The 16,666-nt window shown below is 42.3% G+C and overlaps 1 protein-coding gene across 1 annotated transcript in view; it reads left to right on the forward strand.

Annotated features, from left to right (window-relative positions):
* Positions 1–7,928: 7,928 nt before the first annotated feature.
* Positions 7,929–16,666, forward strand: part of GJA8 (gap junction protein alpha 8) — a 73,838-nt gene continuing 65,100 nt past the window's right edge. Inside the window, exon 1 of the mRNA XM_062597531.1 lies at positions 7,929–7,964. The gene's annotated coding sequence lies outside the window, so the exon portion shown is untranslated. The remainder of the gene's footprint in view (positions 7,965–16,666) is intronic.

The raw sequence follows: 16,666 nt of genomic DNA on the forward strand, positions 1-16,666 counted from the left end.
GTGAATGTGTTTGGATTTACTCTTCAATGCTATTTAGTATCTTTTTGATGTAGGAGCTAATAACTTTGATATGAGAAAGCTAAATGGCTCTGCCTTCGTAAAGCCTTCCTTGAACTTTACCAGACATTCAACACGATACTATCTCCTTGATTCCTATGACTCTCTTGTTCAAGACTTGGTGGTGATGTTACTCTGGTATAAGTAAAATTTTTTACCAGAGAATAAACACTTTGCCTGTTCTTCAGACCAGTTCTCCCCCAGCTTAGATTTATTACGGATTCCTGTGTCCCTCCTTGTCTGTCCGTCCTTCTTTTTTATTTATACTGTAAGCCACAGTATTCCTTTTCCTCTAGCCTTTGATCTCTGCTTATGCCCAATTCCTCTTTCTTTCCCCTCTCTTCCTACTCATGTTGAGAGTTCTTTGTGCCCCCCTTTTGCTGGTTACCTTTGTCTTCCCTGTCTATTCCCCCCCTCTAAACACACATCACCACTTTGTTTCTCTTCACTCCTTGAAAGTGCTGTCAGACTATCCAAGGAGATCAGGTGTAGTTTTACAGAAATTTGGGGTGTTCATGGGAAGTATCAACCAGTTCTTTAACCTATAGACAATTGCAAGCCTGATTAAAGCTGTGTTCACTGTCCTGCTCTTTACGATTTTCACTTTTTGAAATAGGCTCTGTCTATTAGGAGCTAGAACACTCCCTGAAATGTTGGAATTAATGGGATGTGGTCTTTGAAAGCTATCACAACAGAAAAACGTCATGGAGACTGGGCTAAAGAATGTGTTTTCAGTAAAGCAAGTCTTCAGGAAAACTGCCAAGTGGAGATTGCTTCAGTAAGATGTTTGTGTCTTTAGGGCTTCATAAAGTGCCTGCTTTCTGTTACAAGGATAAAAGATTCCTTCTGTACTTCATTACTGCCCTAGTCCAGAGCATTCCTTCCTTTGGGAAGAGTCTTGCCTTTGTAAGACTCCTTATTTCCACTTCGTCTGAAGTGTTCTGGTCTACTGCCTGCCTGTACTCTGAGCTTTCTGGTATGTATATGCTTTTCCTTTGTACCGTTGCCAAAGGTACGCCCTGTAGAGAGTCAACATCAGAAGGCTTTGCCTGGCACTTAAAAGTTCGGGCTGATATCATGGTTGCTGACCTAGTAGCAGTAGCCCTCCTCACCAGCAGACTCTTTGCTTGGCCCAATTGAATTCAGAAGCTCAGCACTCAAAGTAGGTGCTGCCAGGTCTACCTGTGCTGCCTGTGTTGTTTGGGGCCGTCTGGGCCTGTTAGGGTGAGACGATATAGAGTGTCTTCTGCCCCACCTCCCTCTCCCTAGCTCCCAGCTATCCTGCTTTCCATTTTCCCTAATACCAGTGATTAAAGAAAACCTGAGAAGAGAGACAAGACTGTTTCCCATGAGGGTGCCATGGAAAGGAAGAGAAGCCTTATGAAGATATGCATAGTACAGGTACCCAGCTAATAGGCTAGAAATGGATAAACTCAACATAGGCTAAATGAGAGTGCTTCTCAATGTCCATATGGCAGACCCAGAATTTCCTGCTCTCCAGTTCTCATGGGTACTTGCTGGAAACTCAAACATGACCCCTAACCACAGTGTCTCAGTACTAGTCACACTTTAAAGGCAAGGGTTCTCAAACCATCCTTGAGTACAAATGCCTTGCTACAGATGGCAACCTGAGACAAAGGGAGACTAAAGGATTTGCCCTGAGGTAGAGGGAAGAGCTGGGCACAGGAACCAAAACCCCTTAGCATCAGTTCTGAGGACACTTTTATTGATCTCCTGTAGGAGCAGCTTCAGGCGTTTATTCAAGCAGTGCTCATAAAACTCTGGTTGGAGGGATTAGGGCAGGCAGTACACAAGGACTCACACAGCTAGTGCATGCAGGGAGCAGAACAAAGGTGAAGGAGCAGAAGAGGAGAGAGCATGGTAACCTGCACAAAGGCTGGAGGGAGGAGCTGCTGCAGATAGCGAGAGTTTGCCACAGTCACCAGGACATCAGTACATGTGGGTATGGGGGGGGGCTGGCATTGGTATCTCTCAAAGCAGTGCTTTTTCTAAAGGACTATCTTAGTTTTTGGAGCCTAGCACATGAAACAAGAAGCATGGCAAGAGCAGAGACAGTTAATAGAAGAAACTGACTATTGCAGAAGCCAAGAAAATAACAAGCAGGGAGAAATCAAGCCTGAATCTGGTGATTTGGGAGGGCAAGGTGGCAAAAATGCTTGATGGGGAGAGGGAATAGCAAAAAGTAGTTAAGAGGTGGGAGTCTGGAGCAAGGAAGAGGGAGAGATGATGTAATATAAATGAGCAGAGGTGAAACAAAGAAGCCCATAGCGAATTTATTTAAATTTCCATTCCAATGTTACCTTGGAAGAAACCCCAGTTCTTGTGATGTTGTGAGGACTGGGACTGCAGTGTTGCTCCTGGGGGGATTTGGCTGCTGCAGAGCAGCATTACTGTCAAGATATATTTTAGAATATACTATACCACAGCAGGTGTGTGCAATTAGAGGAGTGCTCTCCAAAATAGCAGGCGGCTGTCAGTTTTTTAGCAAATGGTGTTACCCTTTTATTCTTTGTCCAACTGTGCAGAAATTTATTCTAAGATGCACCATCTTTACAGAAACATTTTCAAAGGACCTGTTATTTTTACCCTTCTGTTGCTTTCTGTGAGCAGAAAAGGAGCAGAAGGCTATTTCAATGGCCACTGTGGGTGAGCTTTGTCTCATTGGGGGAAGTTAATGAACTCTAACGAACAAGCAAGTTTCAGGCAACCTCACCCTCTGACAGCAGAGTCTAGATTTTCTCCTGACTGGAATTTAATCAAAGTACAGTGATTACTACCTTTACAAAGCTATCATTTGTCTTTTTATAGTGTTTCACAGAGGTATGACACCTCAGAATTCTCCTATATGATAATTTTGCACTTAGATCCTCATTTTCTTGGAAAGGAAACTGAGTCATGGTGAGTTGCATAGTTCAACTAAACCATGCAGTAGTTAGGCAGCTTATGGGTGGATAACGGTTACATGTAATATTGTTTGCTTTGAGTACAAGACCAACCATCATGATTAGATTTTTGTTCCGTGAAATGTTTTGAAATTAAATAGTCATTGAAAAATACTCACCAAAACCAGTTTAACCTAACATGTTCCTGTGTTTTATTGCTTCTTGGATTAGGAGAATGCCTTCTGCCTGAAGAAATGGCTATAGCTGTTTGTGATGTAAATCAGAGACACCAAAACAGGTATGAATGGTAGAGGCACAAATAGAATTTAGACACCCCTTAGGCAGTTATTTTTTCTAACAGTCAGGAGCAGAAAATAGACTTACAAACCCTCTGGCTTCCTTGGTTCATTTCCAAGTGCTCTTTGCTCAGTGAGGGGAGCGAGCTGGAAATGTGCTTCAGCAGCCCTTTGGAACCATAGGTTTTAGTGGCATGGGGACCTTGGCAGGGAAGCTGGTTGCCAGTGGAGGGTGATTGATATAATCAGGCTGGTGTTACTATCCAAAGTGAACCATGAGCAGCTGATGCAAAGTAAGGTTTCTCCCTGTCCCAGTGTTGTGGGACATATGCCTTTTGGGGCAACTCCATGGACTGTATGAGTGTATGGGATGCATCCCATTGGCCAAGTACTGTGCTTGCTGAAGCTACATCTGTGTGGGCTGCTGAGGGCTAAAAGTCTAGGAGCACCAGGGCACGTTGAGAGGTATTCAGCAGTTGTAGGGTGCTTTGGACACTACTCAAAAGAGCTGTTCTCCCTTACATTTGTTCCCAGGGCTCATATGCAGGAGAAGTGGTGAAATCTTCCCATGAGCAACTTCTGCTCTGCTCTAGCACAAAGGATTTTCCTGTTCCTCTGAATATCCTTTTCTCCAAAATGTTCCCGTGACCAACTCTCTGAGTGCAATTATTAAGCACTACTTTTCCCTCTGGTCTCTTGAAATAACTATGGCTGCTCACATCTCAGGTGCTGTAACTGGGAGTTCTCCATTCATGGCAACATGGGCAAGAGCATATGCAGTACTGCTCTTCAGAATCAGAGGCCTCTTTACACTGTGGCCAGAAGAACCTTTACCCTCCCCAAAAACAGTGCTAATGATGATATTGTTGTATCATGCAAGGGCTGATGACTGACCACAGCAGGGTCTATTATAAATTAGTCAATCTAAGCCTATCATCAACTGTGTTGCATTCACAAAGAGCAGAAATTTATTTATAACTTGTTCAAGTATGCTGTATTGCTTTTTGTGGAACTGTATCACTGTTGTCTCTACTCCAGTCTGTCTATTGTAAACCTTATAGCCAGCTGCGTTATAAGCATCTCTGGAAACGGAAAGAATGTTTCCACTCCTAGTTTCTGTGATCCTTTGGGGTGGAATCAGCAAAAATAAACTCCTAAATGCCACCAAAGGCCAAGCCTTCACTACAAGGCACTATTCATAGTATGGTGTGCAGATTGTATGCACCTCATCTCTTTTTCCACATGCTTTCACATCAGCAGTTTATCTTCCTTATTTTGGTTGGCAACGAAATGGTGTATGTTGAGACTTGCAGGTCATTGTTATATTTTTGAGTTTGTGTAGGTTATGTGAGACAATCCTGGAATTTAGAGTCTTGGCATTTAGAACTAGGATCATAAGGAAAGTTTTTAAGATTTTATTCCTGTGGGTTTTAGAAGTAGCGTTTCAGACAGTTGGTTGCTCCATGTGCCTTTTGCCCGGGACACATGATTTTTTTCCTCTTTCTTTTTAAATTACAGGCTTGGGCATGTAGGCATTGCGAGTGCTGCAGCAGGAGAGCTAGAGCCAGACTGTGTGCTTGGTAACATACTGGTTGTGTAAAGGTTCATCCCCTGTCCTGTAGCCTAATGCAGAAGATACACTCCCTGCCTTCTGCTTTTCTTTTGTTCAAACTTTGTCATCCTAAACTGGATGGCCCACAGCCATCTGCTGCATTTGGTAATCTGCAGGATCATACAGACTCAATTATGCCTCTCTCTGGGATAACAGCAGGCAAATTTTCTCTTCACCTTTAAAGGGTGTTTCTTCCATGTAAATGAAAGCTTAGGTAAATAGCGTCCTCCAAAAGCAAGCTCAATAAGCTGTTTGCAGCAGTGTCACATGAGTTCTCTGTTTTTGCATGGTAGACCTAGGCAACTGCTGTAGGAGAACTGCCAGTCTTTCACCTTTGCTGAGATACTTCATGCCAGGGCTCAGTGCTCTGACTTGCTATGGCAGATGTACTCCCCTGTGGAAGCATTTAACCATTTGGCATTTTTTATTCTTTACCACCTCTGTTACTTTTGGGAATATGTTCTACACCAAGTGATCTGGGATGATGTGAAATTAAAGAAATGGTGCAAATGTAAATTATTGTGGTTAGCTACACTTTTCTAAGCAGCTAAGGGAGAAAGGCTACAGAGAGATGACTTTGAGCCTTACAATGGGTTCCCAGCAAAGTAAGCCATTCCTCTAGGCTTTCATATTCATACAGAAGTGACTAGAGAGTAGGATTTGTGTTGTTCATATAACCTCCGTACTCTTGCCTTCTTCCTACTGTAGGGCAGGGTGGGGAGACATAATTGTAACCTGGAGTAAAATGTTATCTTTTCATTTTGCTTCAGGCTTAGGTTGAGCTTTGAGACCTAGGAGATGCTGTTTTCTTCTTTGCCTTCACTGCAGGTGGTGGACCTGATGGGTGGCAAAACACAGTTGTCTAGACTGGCTCTTTGAATGCTTTTGCATTGTCCATAGTACCCTGTTCTTTTTTTTTCTCCTTTAATATATACTCCTCTTTATTATATGAGGATGGGGATTAGACCAAGTGGTGAGGTGCCAGAAGAAAGGACATAAGTCTTGTCTCAGGGACCCATGCTATTTACATTCAAGACATTTCTGGCCCCACCAGCTGTTCCATATGCGTTATTTTCAGAAGGGCGGTAATCCACAGGCAGTCAGGAGGGTGGAATTGTGTGAATACATTGGGTGTAGGAGATCAAAACACTTAGAAGTCCTCAGGCCGTGTCATGACAGAGCATCAGGATCCCAGATGACTATGGCTTGTAGACTAGGAGAATTCAAGGAGAGCTTCAAATGTGCTGCTTGTGTGGCTAGGGAAGGCATCTTAGCTGCATGTTTGTTAGCAGTATTCAAGAGTCATCTGTATTTATACTGTTGTCAGGCCCACCTGTTATTTTTTGAACAATAGTATATACATGTGTGTGTATATATATGTATATTGCTCCATTTCTGTGTTTATTTTTAGCCCTTTCTAAAAACCCTCAACAGATTTGAAAGATGCTGTGGATTGTAAGTGGTGCCTGGCGGCATTGCTCACATTGACAGTTGTCAGAATTTCCGTGATAAATCTCTGCTTTGAAAGGCTTATAACTCATCCTTCTATTCTTGGTCCTGCAATTTTCATATCCTGGGGAAAAAAAATTAAAAAGCATTTTTCCCACAGATTTATGAAAATCAGTTTTGTTGTTCTATAATAGAGCTTTTTCAAGGCAGGCAGTGAGTCTGGTCATTTTATTTTGCAGTGCAAATGTATTGCAGGTCTCTTTAATGTGTTTCATATGGTCAAATGGAAAAAATATTTTTCATATCACAGTGAAACAGATACTTGATGGTGTAAATCAGTAGGGAGGCAGCAGCAGTTTGTTCTCCACCACCAGCTAAAGGTAGCACAAAAACAGCTGAGTTATTACAGAGGCTGAGCAGACTCCAGACCTGGTGTGTTGTCCACTGCAGAGTTACAGGCTGAGTGCTTCTTGTATCAAAACCAGGCAGAGCAAAGAGATGTAATACGGTTGTTTGTTTGTTTTTTTCCTACATACATAAACAAAGGGGATATATATTCCTTATTACTTGCAATCAGCAAGAGAAGTCCACTACAAATCAGGAGCTGATGATTTTAATCAAGAAATATACACAGGTATCCCTTGTCATAAACTTTATGGTTTGTATATCTGTAGCATCCTCCATCCATGCAATGCAAAGCAGCTCACAGGCATTAATCTCTGCCATTCCCCAGTGAAGTACTACAGATGATTTCTGGTGCATGCACAGGAAAGACAGTGGTATGAGGAGATTTAATGGCTTGCCTTGATGATGCAGTGAATCTACAACAAAACAGAGAGTAGCGCATAGGAACCTAAGTCAGGCAGTAGTGCTGGAAAGGACTGGATTGCATCTGTTTTTAGAGTTTTCACAGCTCTTGAAAATTATTCAAATGTTAGCTGGAAATATGCAGGTAGCAGGTGCTAATTCAAAACATGAAGGTAATGAACTTGAAACTGGGTCCTAACACAGTATGAGGGTTGTGGAGGAAGCATGAAATTCTGTCTGAATCAAAGTCAATACAGTTTCACAAGCAGCCTTCAGTAGGCCTTTCAAACATAGATTATATTTTGGCAGATGGGAATAACACTTAATCCCTGTCTCTCCAGAAAGGCTGTAAAGTAGCAAGATACATGCAGAAAAGTTTGTATATTCAAAAGTTCACTTGTTTTTCAAGCTGTAGTAGTAGTTATTGCATGAGGGATATGCCATTTCCTTCACGTCTTGCCTTACATCTCTGGACCACTATGGCTACAACAATACTGCTATTACATTGTGGAAATAACCCTGCATTACTTTTGTACATATTGCATGGGTACATGCACAATGCCTTGTCTATGTTTTATAGTAGTTCCAGACATAGAGTTTAAGCTTTTATCTTCGTTTTTCTTCCTCTGCAATTGACTTTTCTTTGGACATAAAATTTTGCTATTTCTGGTTCCCATGTCCACCTCTTGACGATCTTGACCTTACATTCCCATAGGATCTCAGCACTTCATTAGCAATAGGCCAGGGCTGCTATGCTCATTTCTGGATAAGGACTTCAGGCAAAGAAAGGCTCGGTGACTTGCTGGAGTATGGACCTGAGACCATTCTCCCAAGTTTTAGGTTGGTGTCTGAGCTGCTTGCCAGGACTCAGTATCATTATTTGTTGTTGTTCTGATCCCACGTGGAATCTCTTCTGATCTCCCATCAGCTATACCAGTCAAGGCTTCATGGGTATTTACACTACTACCAGTTCTCAATGTCTCAGTTGGCAGTCATTTAATGTGTGGCTTAGATTGCTTAAGAGAAGGAATTTGAAGTATCCCAGACAATAATATAGTTAATGTTGGTTTTGTTGTAAGAGTGCTTTTTAATATTTATTTTAAGGATAATTGTTTTTCTAGTGTTTTAGTATCTCTGGTTTCAGTTATGAAAAAGAGTCAGAGGCAAAACATACTTGGCTTTGGAGTTTAATATCTTTCCCTCATAAAATAGTAGAATAAATGGGAAGAGAAACTTGTGATTTAAAATCTTTGGTGATAATTAGACCATAAGGAAAGGATAGGGCAACATTTTTCAAGACGCATTTGTTATTTCTAAAGAAAGATTTCTAGACAAACATGATCACAAGTTGATAGTGTTAACATATGAAACAGCGAAGGCAATGTGACAAGTCTCCCTTAGTAAAAGGCTTTATTACATGATCTCTTACTCAATTACCCTAATTTGAAGTGGAGAGCTAATGAATATTGCTAAATGGATTGAAACTAACAGCAGCAACGTGGACAAAAAGTAATCATTAAGAATTGCACTGTAGCAACTAAAGCAAAGTTTTTACAGATTTGTAGGTTTTAATGCTGGGGTGACCAACCTGATGTTCTGTTTGGTGCAGGACACAGGACCTTAACCAGTAATTTCTGGTGGGGTCAGTAACCTCTGTTAGGACCAGTTCATACCTTTTAAAAACACTTTGCAATAATTAAAAAACCTATATATCCCTAGACTATATTTTCCAATTGTTAATTAGCTCCCCGTTAAAATAATAGCTCTCAAGGTATGACTGAGTCTGTTAGAAAAGCAATTGATTGTCACAAGTTTTGTCCCACTTGTAAGTACTTATACATCAGGATTAAAATGCTTAGCCTAATCTTAGGTAAATGAAATAGAGCAAGCTTTAGACTTTCATTGCAGGCCTGTCTACATTGCAGAGATGTCAGTGGGTTAAACTGGAGCTGGAGTTACTTGCACATACAACGTAGTCAGGCCTGGCTGTTTGTTTCTGGACCTGGGAAGGTACGAATGTGTGTGTGATGCAGGCTTTCCGCTTGCTTAGAAATATATGTAGGGAGAGTGGCAGCCCTGATTTGGCTTGTGGGGCAGAGGGGTTTGCACAGCTATAGACTGTTTAGCCACAGAAGTTGGCTGTTCACCTTACTACAGCTATGAATTGGGAGAGGAAAAGGGGTAAACTCCCCTTGTCTTCTGAGAACAGAAAGAAAGAAAACTGTACCTGCTTTCTACCCTGCTTTGTTGTACAAAAGACTTGAGCTCTGTAACGTCTTCCCCAGACTCCTAGTCCTAGGCTCCTTAGCTGAACTTTCCCCAATTTGCTAGGTCTGGGGATACCACCCACAAGTAGCCTTTGTGTGTACAGCTATAGCCAGGGAGTAGTGTCTCCTGTCCATTTGATATCTCTGTGTGTTTGCTTTTTGCTTTTGAGAATGTCCTGAATCTCCCAGGTATCTCACTTCGCTGGGAGCCTGTAATGTGCTTGTCTGCTCAGAGATGACCATCAGGAATTAGTAAGGATTCTTGTAGGTCTTTTTTCATCTAATGAATGACCTTATTGTTGACTTAGAACTGGGCACTTCAATGAACTCTTCAGAAAGTCCTTACATTTGACATATTACAAATGCCAAAGATAAAAGGAAATCTGGAGAAACTAGAAATACTGAAAGTATAGCCATATCCTGAGGAAATACAAGACTGTATGGGGGGAAAAATCCAAAGCCTCATTTCAGAGGAAAGAAAAGATGAAAAAAGACTTCTAGTGATCTGTAAGGGGAAAAGGAATTGAAAAAAAAAACAGTTTTCAGTGGAGTATCAGTTACAAATACATGTGTATTTTGGGGTTGCTAGATCATGTTATTCATTGAAGATGATAGTTTCTGCTATACACATATACGTAAGTGCTTTATCGAATCAGAGCTTAAATAGAAGAAAAGCAAGGTGGGAACTGGACAGAGCTTGCTTGGAATACATTACTTAACAATGGCTAACGGTAGACATTTGTTTCTGAAACTCCTTGCCTTGAGTCTTGCATCCATCGAACTGGTTCCCTTAAAAGTATTTTTCAAGCTCAAACTTTTGTTCCCAGGCTGAACAGCTGGCATGGCATTTACTGGAAGAGCAAACCCAAACAAAGAGCAGCAAATTTCTGACCTCAAGCTTGCCTCTCCCTCTGATTCCTTTTAAGGGTAGGAGCTGGTGGCTAAAGTAATTTTTAGTGAAACCCTGAGTGTAGCTGAATGTAAGTGTCGGGTTTTGTTGGGAACAGGGAGGGGGCTGTTAAAAATGGCATGCCTGTATCAAGTTTCTAGAAAAATCACTAGATGGGTCTTTTGCTTGCTTTATGTTGTCACATATCTCTCCATTGCTGATGTGCCTTTTTAAGGTTAAGGTTAAGTTCATGTGCAGCGCGAACAAGAAAACTTAACTCTCTCGTAGGTCACTAACAGTTTCTTTTGGTCTTTAGGTAGCTTGGCTTCATGTGTCTTTCTGTATAAATTGACCATGTGATAAAGAGAGGTTACTGCATATGAATCGTGAATTGCAAAATCCAGCTCAGAGTAATCCTTGAATACCTTCTGATTGTGATCCAGCTGTGTCAGACGGAGATGTCCTCTTAAAAAACGTAACAATATCACAGAATCACAGAATGGTTGAGGTTGGAAGGGACTGAGATCATCCAGTCCAACCTCCCTGCTCAAGCAGGGTCACCTAGAGCATGTCAGACAGGATCCCGTCCAGGCGGGTTTCGAATATCTCCAGAGAAGGATACTCACAACCTCTCTGGGCAGCCTGTGTCAGTGCTCTGTCACTCTGACAGTAAAGAAGTTCTTCCTCATATTCGGGTGGAACTTCCTGCGTTTCAGTTTGTGCCTGCTGTCACTTGTCCTGTCACTTGGCATCGTTTAAAAGAGTCTGGCCATATCCTATTTATAAACATTGATAAGATCCCTCCTCAGCCTTCTCTTCTCCAGGCTAAACAGGCCCAGCTCTTGCAGCCTTTCCTCATAAGAGAGATGCTCCAGTCCCCTAATCATCTATGTAGCCCTACACTGGACTCTCTCCAGTAGTTCCATGTCTCTCTTGTACTGGGGAGCCCAGTATTCCAGATGCAGTCTCACCAGGGCTGGGTAGAGGGGCAGGATCACCTCCCTCAACCTGCTGATGACACTTTTCCTAAGGCATTCTTCCAGGATACCAGTGGCCTTGGCTACAAGGGCACTCTGCTAGCTGATGGTCAATTTGTTGTCTGCCAAAACTCCCAGGTCCTTCTCTGCAGAGCCGCTTTCCAGCAGGTCAGCCCGCAACCCGTAGTGGTGCCTAGGGTTATTTCTCCCTCGGAGCAAGACCCTGCGCTTGCCTTTGTTGAACCTCATGAGGTTCCTCTCCACCCAATTCTCCAGCATGTCCAGATCTCTCTGAATGGCAGCACAGACTTCTAATGTATCAGCCACTCCTCCTAGTTTGATATCGTCAGCAAACTTGCTGAGGAGACACTGTCCCTTCATCCAGGTCATTGATGAGTAACTTGAACAAGTCTGACCCCAGTACTTGAGCCCAGTGGAACACCACTAGCTACAACAGTAGTCTGTAGCGAGCTGGTCTCACTTAAGGGCAGTTGAGGCCTCTCGTGTATCTGTGGAGCGGGATGGTATAGGCTTTAGTGCAAAGGATATGGCCCTAAAGAATGAAAAATTGCAGGTTGTCTTCAGAATTCTCTGCCTTGCTTGGCACCAGTCACGCCAACAGTGAAGCAGAGCTGTTGCCTCACCAGAGCTTATCATGTGCCAGATGGACAGAGTTTGAGCCTTTGTAATGTAGAAATACAAAAAGAAAACAGGATTGCCCAATTTTCTAATAAAATGTAGACACCTCAAGGAAGGAACATTTAATGCTGTGGTCTTATATGCCTCAGTCCAGGAATAAGTTTGAATGAATGAGTAAATATTGCAGCTTTTCAGAATTTTGCTTCCTGGCTTGCTCTGGGAGAATGCTTCCTGGCAACAAACGCAGTGTGATTACTTTTATTCATCCAGAGACCAGTGCTTTCATGTTAATAGGTAGAATAGGAAACCCTGGTTTAGCTTGGCAGATTGCATTAGAGGATGGGGGAGTATGTTTTATGGCTGAATTGGTATGCTTTCACATGCTTTCACTACATTTGTGCTTGTGAAGTGTAGGGGCTTGCAAGGATGTTATGAAACCTTCTGTGTAGAAGCACAAACTGGTGAAAAATATTTATGTTAAAAAATGCTGAGAAATTATAATTTTCCCAAGGGAGCTCTGTGAGCAGTCAAGAAAGTGGGGATCTTCTTCAATCCTTATCTCTGTTTACTCTTTTGAGATATTCAGGGATGGTTTTAGAGGATTCACAGCTAAATTTCAAGCAGAACACAGAATCTAGTGAAAAGGAGCTAAAAATATATTTAATGTAACCACTGTTTCCACCAGCGGATTTCTAGTAGATGACAGTTCTCCAAGATATTTACTCTTGCTGATTTAACCAATATGTATCTTGAAAACACTTTTCTGTGAATTTATTACATATTCTCAAATGGAGGTGTGTTGTTTGGTTTATGATTGGTTATACAATATTGTTTATCCTCCCTGATGACTTGAGAAACACAGTGAGGCCTCTGGTGTGAATATTTACACAAATGGATTTAAAATTTAGTTTTCGTGACTGACTTTCGCTTTCTGAGAACTCTATTGCCTGTCAAACTCAATTGCTCAAATGTCTGTGGGAAACCAGTAATGGTACGTGAATGTGGTCTCAGCAAATTAATTTAAAAATATATGAACGAATGTTCACTGGAAGAAAAATGAAGTATTTCTGCATTATTTGGCTAGAGTGAATATTATAAGCTTGTTTGATCCTCCTTCTTTCATCACATTTCCATGACAATGTTGTAGATATATACCTGGTATTGAAATTCCTGTGGTTCCCAGAAAGATCTTCAATCATCTAGACCGCAAAAGCAACAGCCACTTAAGGCAAGAAGTACTTTAAAGTGTAGCTACAGGTAATTCCCTCCCCCCCCACCAAATTGTATCTTAAGAAGTTGCCGTGCTCCGTCATTTTTCTCAGCCCATCTGTGCCTCTTCTGTTGCTGGTAATCCAGTCACTGAAATACTGCATTTTATTCAGTCGCATGTGTGTGTCCAGAAACATGTGTCCAATATGGACATATGCCATGTATAGGATACCCTGCTGTAATCCATATTTGGGAGGAGGTGCCAGAAATCCTTTGGGCAGTTAGAGGCTGGGAAGAGGGGGAGGAAGCCTGATCCTCACTTGACTGCAAGATGTAAATGTTGACCAGTCCCTCTCCTGGTATTTCTTACTGCAAACCAGTCCTAGTCACAGCTGGAGATCACTCATTGTTCTACCAGCTTTTTCAGCCCTGAGAGCTGGATGTGACAAACTCATTGCAGAGCCCCATGCTCTTGTGCTTTCTCACACAAGTATTGTGTCCCCCCTGCCCCCAGCAACTTTGTTTCTTTAATATCTTCCAGGTTAATATTAGGGCCCTGAACAGGGTTGCCAGGGGATATTTATTTATATATTTACTTATTTGCCATTTATAAGGAGGCTGCTACCATTTTCTGTCATTATTTTTGCCATTGGAAAATTCCTTTTGTGTGTGTGTGTGTGTGTGTGTGTGTGTGTGTACCTGGTGATGGTTCACAAGGTCAGAAGAAAAGCATCAGACTTTTGTGGTAACTTTGCTGAGCAGAGAAAAGCAGTAGTAGGGTATAACTGAAATGGTGACACAGTATCCTTGCTAATGCCTTTCAGCTTCATGCCAGTTTTTAAGGTCATCCTTACTTGCTTGTATAAGCAGAAGATAGTGCCAGCTGCTCTTGGGCTCAGAATGGGAGAATCCCTATGTGCCATCCATACCTTGACTCTCCCACCAAGCTCAGGCTTGAAATACTCCTGCCTGAGAGTAGTGACAGAGGGGACTCCCCAGGGGAGAGTGGTTCCCCTTGTCTTTCCTGTAGGCCTAGGCCTCCTAGGAGGCAGCAGCAGCATTGGCCTGGGAGCTGTGCTTCCACAGCTCCCACTGATGCCGGCAGTCTGCAGTGCTCAGCATTGCTGCAGAGCAGACTCTTTGCTATTCTAACTTCTTGAAACACTAATTTCTGTATTCCTCATTCTTTGGCCCTTTGCAGTCCAGTCATGAATGTTCTCATTACTCCTGTGAGTCCTCTTATTTTTCTTGTTTTTTGGATCTTCCTAAGTCCTTGGGCTCTGTGATATTTTGTGGAAAAGAGATGGTATAGTCTGGCGTTTTTGAGTTTGCTTGAGTATTGCCTTCCTCATATATTCTGAAAGAAGAAACAGCTTGCTTCATTTACGTGTTTATATCAGCCATTACTTTTAAGTAACACTTTCAATTTCTCCCTGATTTATCTTTTAGCTTCCTAAACTGTCCCACTATGCTGTTTGAAGAGAGGAGAGGGACTACAGGCATAAGCTTGTCTTGATTCCTTGCTTTGTTAGTTTTGGCATTCTATGTATTTTTAAATACAGCTTTTCCCTTTATAGGAATACATATTTTGATTTTAAGAGCTTGGTTAAATGCAGATTTTCCTGCACTCCTATCTTAGACTCAGCAGCTGATTAATAAATGGCTTTAGAACAGAATTGACTTCTGGCTACTTCAGACACCATTTAGAGGAGGCAATGCTGAAGTGATTTGAAGTGTTCTTCAGAGGAAGACTGCAGACAGTGTATTTCACAGAACCATAGAATCATAGAATGTCAGTTGTATTCTGGCAAGTTCAAAGTTTTCAGAGACTGAGCTAACCCTAACAGCTAAGACTCTCAAGAAATGAGAGGTGAGTGTAGAATGAAATGTTCTCCCATGTTCTCTTTTTTCCCCCAGCATATGGTCTTCATAATGCTGCTGGTTAAAGATTGAGTGCCTATCCAAGGACTGAATTTAATAAATAATACTTATTTAGCTCACAGTTCTAAGATGGTCCATCCATCCATTGATCTGGTACAAAGCAATAAATACAAAATCTGTCTGAAAGGACAGGCCAGCACCTCGGTTCACTGGCTGAAGTGAATATGCTCCCATTGTGATATGATAGCCCAGACAGCCTTGGCGATGGATTCCAAGAAGCACAAGTTCATAGTCTGTCATCAGTGCAAACAGCCATCCATCAAATATTCCCCACTCATGTCTAGAAGACAGAACCAGCGGGGCTTTAATAAAAGAGTGGCAGGGGGTGACTATCTACTTTGATGTACTAGGCTGGGAGACAGAGAGCTGAGGTGGTTGTACTCCTGTGGTCTTAAAGATTATCAAAACCCGATCTGTGAACATGCTTAGATTCTACAGGACTGAAATAAAAAGAGTCTTATCCTCATTTTTCAGCCATACTCTCCACCAGAGATGCTTCACCTCTGAGTGCCCATAGCATAGAGTTTTAAAGTTTGGGCCACTGCTTGTCATAAACTGAGAACAGTTTATTAACAAGATCTGGATTAGCACTTTCATAGAATCTTTCCAAGGAAAACCTAACTGTGGATATGATTTAATAAGCTCCTAACTTATTCATTGCATATTTCTCCCAGCAAGGCTGCATCTTAAGGGACAGACATGCTCAGGGCTGTACACATGCCAATTAAATAAACTCAGGCCTGTAGGACTAATCCTACCTCCTTGCTGCTTTGTGTGGCTGTGGGTGCAGAGGTAGCATCCTCCTGTCTGGGCTGAAATTCCCCAAGTGATCTTAAAGTGTCTGTGCAGTTTCTTACATAGTTAAAGATCCTTGTTCTGATTCTTCATCAAATTCTGATTTCACTCTTTATGGCCCCTCTTAGGCTCCTTGCTAGGACCCAGTGCTTTTTACCTCTCTCCTGCTTCCCAGCTTGCAGAGTCCTGTGGGATGGGAGATTATGTGGAGAGAGGAAGGAAATGCACTTCCTGTGAGTAGACAGGATGATTCAAGGTCAGGAGAAGGGAGCCTGTGAAAGCCAGAAAGAGGGAACAAGAGATGAGCATCAGATTGGGTATAGAAAGGAGAGGCATCAGCTGGGGACGGAAGGGGTTTTCTTTGGGCTAAACAACTGCATCTTAAGATCCATTTCCTACAGGAACTCTTTGCAGAGATAGTTAACAGTGGACTCTGTCTCTCTGGACCTCACCTTCTAAAAAGCCTTTCAAGGCATGTTACTGCTTTGACATTGATTGAGAAAAGATTGGATGCTCAGGAGACAGTTTTTTCTAACCTTTTCCTGCTCAGCTGGCCTCACATCACGAGTGGCCTCTCTGGGTAGAGAAGTGTGCTAAGGAAGGCATGCAGAGAGTATTTCCATTGCTGCAGGCGAGGCTGCTGCTCTCTGGCCAGATTTTTCCATTCTTCCTTGGTTATGCAAAGGCAGGCAGGGGAGCTGCAGGGGGTTTCTGTTTGTGGACCAGCCAGTCAATCAATCATTCTCAATGTTTATTATTTATCCCCCAGCCAAGCCATCCCCTCATTCCTGCCACTCTGGGCAAAGGGGATTTTTATGATCTCTG

This window comes from Rhea pennata, chromosome 1 (assembly GCF_028389875.1).
Source record: "Rhea pennata isolate bPtePen1 chromosome 1, bPtePen1.pri, whole genome shotgun sequence".
Classification (NCBI taxonomy): domain Eukaryota; kingdom Metazoa; phylum Chordata; class Aves; order Rheiformes; family Rheidae; genus Rhea; species Rhea pennata.